The sequence below is a fragment of the Schistocerca americana genome, chromosome 2 (assembly GCF_021461395.2).
Source record: "Schistocerca americana isolate TAMUIC-IGC-003095 chromosome 2, iqSchAmer2.1, whole genome shotgun sequence".
In the NCBI taxonomy this organism is placed as follows: domain Eukaryota; kingdom Metazoa; phylum Arthropoda; class Insecta; order Orthoptera; family Acrididae; genus Schistocerca; species Schistocerca americana.
The window spans coordinates 926880374-926886091 of NC_060120.1; the positions used below are offsets into that span (position 1 = coordinate 926880374).

Here is a 5718-nt window from a genome sequence, read left to right on the forward strand (position 1 = left end):
TATCCCTATTAAAATGCACATTTCCTCCACTGTCCACATCCTAGTCATTTTGTTCTATACGTAATATACACAAATAGAAACTCGAATATCCATGTACCGCCGGCCGAAGTGGCCGTGCGGTTAAAGGCGCTGCAGTCTGGAACCGCAAGACCGCTACGGTCGCAGGTTCGAATCCTGCCTCGGGCATGGATGTTTGTGATGTCCTTAGGTTAGTTAGGTTTAACTAGTTCTAAGTTCTAGGGGACTAATGACCGCAGCAGTTGAGTCCCATAGTGCTCAGAGCCATTTGAACCATTTTTTTATCCATGTACCTGTTTTAAGACAATAAGGAAAGTACCATGTCCAATCAATAAGGACACAGGCTTATAAAAGTTCCATTGTATATACTGAGATGGTATTATGTCCGACATGTCCGACATGTCCGAAAGAACAGATACCATCGGTGACCATGCAGCTCGTTAGAACGAAATTTCAATGAAATGAACACCCTTACCTGCTTACAGGCGTTGACATACGTCAACGGGGACATATGAAAATGTGTGGCCCGACCGGGACTCGAACCCGAGATCTCCTGCTTACGTGGCAGACGCTCTATTCATCTGAGCAACCGAGGAATACGTTGAGAATGTGGGTTTCGCGGGAGGCGTGCCAGAGATAAATCCCTGCAGTCGGCCTATCCTCTGTATCCTCGGTGGCTCAGATGGATAGAGCGTCTGCCATGTAAGCAGGAGATCCCGGGTTCGAGTCCCGGTCGGGGCACACATTTTCATCTGTCCCCGTTGACGTGTGTCAACGCCTGTAAGCAGCTAAGGGTGTTCATTTCATTGAAATTTCGTTCTAACGAGCTGCATGGTCACCGATGGTATCTGTTCTTTCGGACATGTATATATACAGGGTGTTACAAAAAGGTACGGCCAAACTTTCAGGAAACATTCCTCACACACAAATAAAGAAAAGATGTTATGTGGACATGTGTCGGGAAAAGCTTAATTTCCATGCTAGAGCTCATTTTAGTTTCGTCAGTATGTACTGTACTTCCTCGATTGACCGCCAGTTGGCCCAATTGAAGGAAGGTAATGTTGACTTCGGTGCTTGTGTTGACATGCGACTCATTGCTCTACAGTACTAGCATCAAGCACATCAGTACGTAGCATCATCAGGTTAGTGTTCATCACGAACGTGGTTTTGCAGTCAGTGCAATGTTTACAAATGCGGAGTTCGCAGATGCCCATTTGATGTATGGATTATCACGGGGCTATAGCCGTGGCGCGGTACGTTTGTATCGAGACAGATTTCCAGAACGAAGGTGTCCCGACAGGAAGACGTTCGAAGCAATTGATCGGCGTCTTAGGGAGCACGGAACATTCCAGCCTGTGACTCGCGACTGGGGAAGACCTAGAACGACGAGGACACTTGCAATGGACGAGGCAATTCTTCGTGCAGTTGACGATAACCCTAATGTCAGCGTCAGAGAAGTTGCTGCTGTACAAGGTAACGTTGACCACGTCACTGTATGGAGAGTCCTACGGGAGAACCAGTTGTTTCTGTACCATGTACAGCGTGTGCAGGCACTATCAGCAGCTGATTGGCCTCCACGGGTACACTTCTGCGAATGGTTCATCCAACAATGTGTCAATCTTCATTTCAGTGCAAATGTTCTCGTTACGGATGAAGCTTCATTCCAACGTGATCAAATTGTAAATTTTCATAATCGACATGTGTGGGCTGACGAGAATCCGCACGCAATTGTGCAATCACGTCATCAACACAGGTTTTCTGTGAACGTTTGGGCAGAATTTGTTGGTGATGTCTTGATTGAATAGTGTAAATTCGCGTAGTCGTTTGTCTACTGTTTTTGTTTTGAACGGCCAGTGTCGGTTGGTCACAGTCAGTGTGCTCCCTGCCGCCGTTGGATAAGCAGCTGAGCAGCAAGTCGTATACTCCTAGCTCACTCGTTTGTTACATAGTTTAATTCTTAATTTCTTTGCGTGTTTTTGGTACTTGCATTGTTTAATTCATAAATTTCGGGCGTATTATAGTATTTGAGAGTGTAGCATCGCGTTTTAGTACCTGAATAGTGTAATTTCGCTTAGTCTCCTTCCGCCGCCGAGCAGTGTCAGCAGTGCGCAAGTAGCAGCATTACTGCATTTACTAGGCAATCTTGTATTTTAATAACCGTTTAAATTTTGTCGGTTTGTTTGCGCTCTCTGTAGATTAGTTCAGACATTCTTTGCAAAACAGTTTTTAGCATGGATAGGGACTGCAACTGCTGTGTTCGGATGCAGGCTGAGTTGGCATCCCTTCGCTCCCAGCTTCGGTCACACAGCTTGAGGCTGTTGCCAATGGGCATCACTGTGGGGGTCCGGATGGGGGTTTGTCGGGGACGGCCAGCTCGTCCCACGCATCCCCTGATCGGACTACGACTGTGGTTGCCCGGGATACTGCCCGTATTGAGGTTGATCCCTCACCTGTGGTAGAGTGGGAGGTCGTTTCAAGGTGTGGCAGGGGGCGAAAGACATTCTGGAGGGCTGAACGGAAAGCCTCTCCAGTTTGTCTGACGAACCGGTTTCAGGCTCTGTCTCAGGCTGATACTGATCTTCGGCCTGACATGGCTGCTTGTCCTGTTCCAGAGGTTGCCCCTCAGTCTGCAAGATCCGGGCAGTTGCAGAGGGTGGGCTTACTGGTAGTTGGGAGCTCCAACGTCAGGCGCGTAATGGGGCCCCTTAGGGAAATGGCAGCAAGAGAGGGGAAGAAAACCAATGTGCACTCCGTGTGCATACCGGGGGGAGTCATTCCAGATGTGGAAAGGGTCCTTCCGGATGCCATGAAGGGTACAGTTTGCACCCATCTGCAGGTGGTCGCTCATGTCGGAACCAATGATGTGTGTCGCTATGGATCGGAGGAAATCCTCTCTGGCTTCCGGCGGCTATCTGATTTGGTGAAGACTGCCAGTCTCGCTAGTGGGATGAAAGCAGAGCTCACCATCTGCAGCATCGTCGACAGGACTGACTGCGGACCTTTGGTACAGAGCCGAGTCGAGGGTCTGAATCAGAGGCTGAGACGGTTCTGCGACCGTGTGGGCTGCAGATTCCTCGACTTGCGCCATAGGGTGGTGGGGTTTCGGGTTCCGCTGGATAGGTCAGGAGTCCACTACACGCAACAAGCGGCTACACGGGTAGCAGGGGTTGTGTGGCGTGGGCTGGGCGGTTTTTTAGGTTAGATGGCCTTGGGCAAGTACAGAAAGGGCAACAGCCTCAACAGGTGCGGGGCAAAGTCAGGACATGCGGGGACCAAGCAGCAATCGGTATTGTAATTGTCAACTGTCGAAGCTGCGTTGGTAAAGTACCGGAACTTCAAGCGCTGATAGAAAGCACCGAAGCTGAAATCGTTATAGGTACAGAAAGCTGGCTTAAGCCAGAGATAAATTCTGCCGAAATTTTTACAAAGGTACAGACGGTGTTTAGAAAGGATAGATTGCATGCAACCGGTGGTGGAGTGTTCGTCGCTGTTAGTAGTAGTTTATCCTGTAGTGAAGTAGAAGTGGATAGTTCCTGTGAATTATTATGGGTGGAGGTTACACTAAACAACCGAACTAGGTTAATAATTGGCTCCTTTTACCGACCTCCCGACTCAGCAGCATTAGTGGCAGAACAACTGAGAGAAAATTTGGAATACATTTCACATAAATTTTCTCAGCATGTTATAGTCTTAGGTGGAGATTTCAATTTACCAGATATAGACTGGGACACTCAGATGTTTAGGACGGGTGGTAGGGACAGAGCATCGAGTGACATTATACTGAGTGCACTATCCGAAAATTACCTCGAGCAATTAAACAGAGAACCGACTCGTGGAGATAACATCTTGGACCTACTGATAACAAACAGACCCGAAATTTTCGACTCTGTATGTACAGAACAGGGAATCAGTGATCATAAGGCCGTTGCAGCATCCCTGAATATGGAAGTTAATAGGAATATAAAAAAAGGGAGGAAGGTTTATCTGTTTAGCAAGAGTAATAGAAGGCAGATTTCAGACTACCTAACAAATCAAAACGAAAATTTCTGTTCCGACACTGACAATGTTGAGTGTTTATGGAAAAAGTTCAAGGCAATCGTAAAATGCGTTTTAGACAGGTACGTGCCGAGTAAAACTGTGAGGGACGGGAAAAACCCACCGTGGTACAACAACAAAGTTAGGAAACTACTGCGAAAGCAAAGAGAGCTCCACTCCAAGTTTAAACGCAGCCAAAACCTCTCAGACAAACAGAAGCTAAACGATGTCAAAGTTAGCGTAAGGAGGGCTATGCGTGAAGCGTTCATTGAATTCGAAAGTAAAATTCTATGTTCCGACTTGACAGAAAATCCTAGGAAGTTCTGGTCTTACGTTAAATCAGTAAGTGGCTCGAAACAGCATATCCAGACACTACGGGATGATGATGGCATTGAAACAGAGGATGACACGCGTAAAGCTGAAATACTAAACACCTTTTTCCAAAGCTGTTTCACAGAGGAAGACCGCACTGCAGTTCCTTCTCTAAATCCTCGCACAAACGAAAAAATGGCTGACATCGAAATAAGTGTCCAAGGAATAGAAAAGCAACTGGAATCACTCAATAGAGGAAAGTCCACTGGACCTGACGGGATACCAATTCGATTCTACACAGAGTACGCGAAAGAACTTGCCCCCCTTCTAACAGCCGTGTACCGCAAGTCTCTAGAGGAACGGAGGGTTCCAAATGATTGGAAAAGAGCACAGATAGTCCCAGTCTTCAAGAAGGGTCGTCGAGCAGATGCGCAAAACTATAGACCTATATCTCTTACGTCGATCTCTTGTAGAATTTTAGAACATGTTTTTTGCTCGCGTATCATGTCATTTCTGGAAACCCAGAATCTACTATGTAGGAATCAACATGGATTCCGGAAACAGCGATCGTGTGAGACCCAACTCGCCTTATTTGTTCATGAGACCCAGAAAATATTAGATACAGGCTCCCAGGTAGATGCTATTTTTCTTGACTTCCGGAAGGCGTTCGATACAGTTCCGCACTGTCGCCTGATAAACAAAGTAAGAGCCTACGGAATATCAGACCAGCTGTGTGGCTGGATTGAAGAGTTTTTAGCAAACAGAACACAGCATGTTGTTATCAATGGAGAGACGTCTACAGACGTTAAAGTAACCTCTGGCGTGCCACAGGGGAGTGTTATGGGACCATTGCTTTTCACAATATATATAAATGACCTAGTAGATAGTGTCGGAAGTTCCATGCGGCTTTTCGCGGATGATGCTGTAGTATACAGAGAAGTTGCAGCATTAGAAAATTGCAGCGAAATGCAGGAAGATATGCAGCGGATAGGCACTTGGTGCAGGGAGTGGCAACTGACCCTTAACATAGACAAATGTAATGTATTGCGAATACATAGAAAGAAGGATCCTTTATTGTATGATTATATGATAGCGGAACAAACACTGGTAGCAGTTACTTCTGTAAAATATCTGGGAGTATGCGTGCGGAACGATTTGAAGTGGAATGATCATATAAAATTAATTGTTGGTAAGGCAGGTACCAGGTTGAGATTCATTGGGAGAGTGCTTAGAAAATGTAGTCCATCAACAAAGGAGGTGGCTTACAAAACACTCGTTCGACCTATACTTGAGTATTGCTCATCAGTGTGGGATCCGTACCAGATCGGTCTGACGGAGGAGATAGAGAAGATC

General features: G+C 46.5%; 1 non-coding gene across 1 annotated transcript; it reads left to right on the top strand.

The window, feature by feature from the left end:
* Nucleotides 1-685: 685 nt before the first annotated feature.
* On the top strand, nucleotides 686-759 carry Trnat-ugu. Its single transcript has one exon. It is a non-coding gene; the product is annotated as a tRNA-Thr (tRNA).
* Nucleotides 760-5718: the final 4959 nt, after the last annotated feature.